The sequence below is a fragment of the Marmota marmota genome, unplaced genomic scaffold (assembly GCF_001458135.2).
Source record: "Marmota marmota marmota unplaced genomic scaffold, marMar, whole genome shotgun sequence".
Classification (NCBI taxonomy): Eukaryota; Metazoa; Chordata; class Mammalia; order Rodentia; family Sciuridae; genus Marmota; species Marmota marmota.
The window spans coordinates 18,273,225-18,279,224 of NW_025999842.1; positions in this window are offsets into that span (position 1 = coordinate 18,273,225).

Below are 6,000 nucleotides of genomic sequence, written 5' to 3' on the forward strand. Positions count from 1 at the left end.
ATAGGAAAGGACATAAATTAGCATTGCAGAGTATGAACATTTGCTACATGGCAAAACTGTTCCTTTTGGCAACCATTTTGCATTTTTAAAGCCACAAGCACCCTGCTTAACAGAACTCCAAAGAGAGGAGCAGCAAAATGGGAGGAAGGTGCTGTGATTAAATGAAGGAAGGCTGGGGGGTTAAAGTCATTGCTGGATGATTTCACCACTGCTGCCCCATATTCATGCTCTCCGTAAATGAATGAGGAGAGCCCCATGTGGGATTGCAAACTTGCTGGGAATGGATGAGAAACCTTCTGCTCTGCTGGAGTTTGTAAGTAGTTTCTAAGAGCTGATTTCTGCACAAGTGAAATTGATTGGATTGTTTTATTTTTCTTCTGGCAAGAAATATTTTTTCATCTCTGCATATCCTTCTCCCTGTTCTCTCTGGTTGGCTTGATGACAAAACCTTCTGCAAGAGCTAGACACGAGTCATCTCTTCTGTGAAGCCTTTCTGAGTACACTTCCGTGGCCCCTGCCCCTTCTTGGATTATGTGGCATTGCCCTCCTTAATAACTTGTACAGTACCTTAAAAATTCTTTTCAAAAACCTCTTCAGTTTTTGCCACTCACTCATGACTATGTTGTGAGCTTCTAGAGGGCACAGACTGAGACTTTCAACTTTGTATGTTGTTGTCCCAGGTCACTTTACTTACAGTTTCACTACCTCTAGTCTGAACATAAGGAGGAACTCAGTTCCATGTGTGAATGACCATGGGCAGATTACTTACCTGTGAGACCACCATAGACCAATATCATCTAGAGTTCCTTACTGTTAGCAGAATTGCTTCTTCAGACTGACCTACACATTGTTTAGCCAGCAACACACTGCTGAACTGGGGAATGAGCAACCACGACTGTCTTGTTATGAGTCATAATGAAAGAAAATTGGCTATTTAAACTTTCTTCTAAAAACATGTATTGTAGAAAAATAATTGTCTGGTTCTTCACAAAAAAAAAATAGCCTATGCCTCATACTTAAGTAGTTAAGGTTAATTGAACATCACTTCTTTTTGTCTTACTTCTTTTTTAAAATAAGAGGTAAGCAAGAGGGATAATACAAGTGTTATAACCTTTTCTTACCCATAAAAGGAAAAGGATGGGAGTGGCTGACACCCATTGATTGTTCTTCCTTGGAGTCTGAGGTGGCTTTCATCTTTTCCACACTTTTCTTGAGGCCAATCAGAGGTACTTTTGCCTTTTTTATTTCTGTCTTTTAAAAATTATTTTCCAGAAGACTAACAGATATATACTAGAATCGTGGTGTTTCCTCTGAAAGGTGCATTATAATTTTATTGGTAGAAAAATAATTTTAGATATTGAGTGGTTAGTTGAATATACAAAATAAATTTAGATATATTGAGGCATCCAAAGTATTATTAATATTAGAAGTGTAAGACACAAGTCAGACTGCCTAGGTTTAATTCTTGTTTCTACTTAAAGTGCACTTGCTCTTGAGTTAGTTATTTACCTTTCATTTATATAATTGGGGTAATAAAATGCATTTCTTAGCCTGTGAAATTTAAATGTGCTAGTGTATGTAAAGCTCTTGTAACAATGTATGGAACATAGCAAATGTTCCATAAATGTTAGTCATTATGTTATAATAACTCATTGCATTATGTATAATGTGCTAGTGCTAATAATAAATAATTAAAGCAAAGTGGACAAGAGATATCAAAATGAAACATTTGAATGTTATGGTTAAGAATAGATATGCTCATTGTTCATAGCTAGATCTTTCAAGTTCCTTAATTATAACAAATGAAATAGGCTCTCTTTATCCAAGAATTATAAATAATTATTCAGCTATGCAAATTGAATTTCTATACTGTTCTTTATTATTTTCCTTGCCTATAGCAAAGGTATATTTATAGCTACTCAGATATGAAGTGTACTTGAAACAGCCATTATGAAGGTGGACTATATGAAAAGTTAAGGCAATCAGATTTGTGTTCATTAGTAAAATATATGTGTATTATAATCAAAGAAAGTTCTATCCATTTGGTAAATTTTAGAATTTGGCTTTGTAACAGTGATAACACACTGACATAACCAAGACTATATCTCAAAAACAAACAAAACAAAGAACCTTAAATATGGTGGTTTTGACTACCATGTTTTCCCCATCTTATTGCCTGAAATGCCTTTCTTCAAAGTTTTAGATATGATGATTTGCTTTCTAAATAAGGATGTGAGGATCTTCCATCAGAAGGGTCTAGTGTGATTCTTTTATCAGGGTGTGAGTTGCTGGATACAAGAAACAGATGCCTCTTTTGCACTGTATCAGCTATGAAATGTAGTCATACCAAAATACTCAAAAAATCCTTCAGCTATAACTTACACAAAGATGAATAATACAGTTAAAATTATAAGTTGGTTTGGAAAGCAAAGATATATACTGAATATCAGAAGCATCAGTTTCTGGATTAGATACAATGGCATTAAGCAGACCTAGTCCTTCTTTCATAGGATCAAAAATAGACACAATGCAATTAAAATAATTTGAATTAAATTTAAATCTAAATACACTTTCCTAAAATGTTGATACTGGGTTTTTCTAAGAAGTGCATAAAACTGTAGTTTTCAACATCTCACACAACTTTACATTAAGAATATTTGAAAGCAAATAAGCAGTAATTATTATTATTGACCTTCATGTAATAATCAGAATATGGAAATAATAAGCCATATTTAAATCTATATAGAAATTGAAGTAAAAAATAGTATCATTTTAATTAGGATGCTTTCATTGTGTAGTTACATATGCTGATTTTTAAAGCATTTATTTTTCCAAAGGAAAGGAAGATATATGTGCAAGCAAACAGAAGCAATAGAATAATATGTTTCTATAATTAATAATCTTTCATAGATATATTTGCTTTTGATAGAAGTCAATACAGATGTCTGCAAAAATAAAATCAGTTCAGTTGGTTTATGGCAGAGAGTGGGTTTCACTAACAAGTAGAATTAGATTATAATTGATGATAAATTACTGTTATTTCAAATGAGAATAACGTTGTATAATATATTACTTAAGTCATTGAGTCTTTCATTTAACTTATATCAGTTTCAAACTTTGGGATAGTTAGGCTTGCTTTTGGTCATTGCTAAAACTCTTACTGTTTCTCTGGGAACCACATCCTCTGTGTTTTTTCACCCTCCCTGTTCTGCATCCCTTTTCTTGAAGTGTTTCTTTTGTTTGTCTCCATTACACTAGCGCGCAGGGACACAGTGTTTCTGCACAGTGGGAGTTGGCAATCTCCGAAGAGGCTTTCCAGCATTGCTTTTTAGACTGAAATCATTACAATCTTCAATAGCTACTTGGATTAAAAAAAAAAAAAAAGGAAAGAAAGAAACTAGCACATTATTATTCTCAAAACCATTTCAATGTAAAAGAAGGCTATTTGCTTGGTTCTCCCCAAATCCCTGTTTCCTCCCTCCTCCTGTCACCCCTGCTCATCTTGCTCCTTTTCTCTTTGGATATGTTTCCTTCACACCTAAGTTTAGTTTGCATGGTCCTGATTCACTAATTCTATTCAAATTGAGTATACAAATGCATTTTTTCCTGTTGGTTCTGAATATTTTTACATTGCTTATGCAAAGGATTGTAGTCAGATGCATCTTACACTCATTGATATTTGAATTACTATCTTTAAGAATGTGAGATATATCAGCAATGACCCAAGATAATGCTTTCAAACCCAAGAATTCTTAGTATGTGTTTACTTGATGGGAAAGTTGTTTTAGTAATAATAACCTTGCAATTAATTTTAAGTAGATGAGGCTTCTTGTTTATAGTTATTCATACACCAAACACCACTGCCCTGTGTTTTTCTCCAGGTTCCTAAGTGCCTGCTTTTCATTAGTAGTAGCCTTTGTTTATGCACATGCCCATGAGTGACCCTAAGTGCACAGTAGAAACTTGGGGCATAAGAGCTGTTTGCAGTGCTTTCACCCTATGAAAGGGATTAGTGTACGTGAGTACATAATATTTTCAACAGAGGTTTATAGTGTCGTCATGCGATTTATTTGTTCTCTTCGGAGCATAACTATAAATAATGAAAAAAAATGGCATGAATAAAGGGGAGAGTAATTTACGCACTTTATCAAAGCTGTACAGTCAATTCATATCCTATATACCAACTAGATGTTTGTATATTAAAATAAAATCAAAGTAATATGATGTTATTCATTGTTAAGTAAATGGAAAAATGTACTAAAAAAGGCAAATGTAGCAAATATGTAGTAATTTGTTTTTGATGTTTCTTATTTTGATGTCTTTTAAAATAAGTACTCAAAGAAATGGCATAGGATATATGTGTTCTTATTTGAAGTTACAGTGTTCCCTGGACATGCCATAGAGTTTTCCCAGAAGATGTCAGTAAAGCTATTCCATCTTTCTATCTCCAGGCACTGGGACTCAAATAGAGTAAACAGTAGAAAGTTAGTGGTTTTTAAAATGTTTTGCTTATACAGTTCTTTATCCCAAGTATACTTAAATCATTGTACCAGATTAGAAGTAATTGGTAAAATTTATGCATTTTAAAGTCAAATGATTTCACTCCTTTATTGGAATTTAATTTTACTTCTTAGTTTTTATTTTACAGGAACAATGTAAGTTTACCTAAAACCAGGTTCATAGAATATATGTCACCAAAATTCTGTCTATAATTCAAGATTTGTTAAATAATATTTTTCCATGAAGTGTGTGTGTGTTGTCTTTTATTTATTTCTTCCTGCTGTTGAAATGCTATGTTCTAGAATTTGTGTAATTTTCACAGTGCTCATTAAACTTCCTCTTGCATCATATGCATTTATGCAGCATCCCTTCTCTCCTATTGTTTCCAAATTCTTTAAGGACTAACATTATATATCCTCTTTCATTTCAAGCTCCCCCAAATTCCTCCCTCAGTATTTGGTACAATGCTACTTGTTGAACACATGACAAAAAAAATAGAACATGACTATTATTTATTATCTCTTCTGTGTGGCACGGCTTCCTATGTCTCTATATAAATTTGAAAAAACTGCGATCATGGTACTTATAATAAAAGACTGATATAAAAATAAATCAGAACTTATTATTGTTTTTAGGTCCAGAAAGATATGTATCAATATTGATATGAGAGTATTACAGATGAAATTCTATTATTAAAAGAAAAACAGTCATGAAAATGTAGTCATAGATTGCCTTTCCCACATTCTGCCAATAGAACTATAATGTGAAATAGAGTGAATAGTTCAACTTTAGTATCATATCTGCAAATTACAGCTCTTCGAAATGCACCAGTTGCTCAAAAGGTTATGAATGATGTCATTTGCAACCATATAGGGAAAGGCTTTTGCCTGACTTTTCAGATCTATTTACAGAGATCCAAAATGTTCTGCCTATTTGTTTATCTAAAATATGTTTCTTCGTGAATGCCAGAAAGGAATTGCTACTATAATCCCAGGTATCAATTTGCTTCCTGTAGGATATTGCCTTATGATCCCTGCTCGGTCTCCTTTTATTTTTTTATAATCCCAAACCCTAGAGGCATCATTTCAGCCTAAGTCAGTGATTTAGAGGCTCTCATGCTTTTATTTATAAATGTGTATGCCATAAAAAGTTACATAGCCCAGAATATAATGAAAACTGGTCACAAAATTTTGCTTTGAAAATCACAAACATGCCCTAGTAAATATAGCCTCTGCCCAGCCATATATTTTTTTAATACTACTGTAGCTGCCTGCCTGTACATGTTTGTTCTAGGTTCAGAAACATACTGAGATTTGGGAATCCAAGTTTGAGGGGAGCTATATAGCACATTCTGCATGTTGGCTAGAGGGCTGCCAACAGTCTCAATTATTCTTTCTTTCTGAGCAAATCAGTAGCCAAATGTAGAATCTAGACTAGTTCCCTATTGTGCTGGTATACACTATGTTCTCTATATACTATATTTTGTTCTACTTGGGCCAT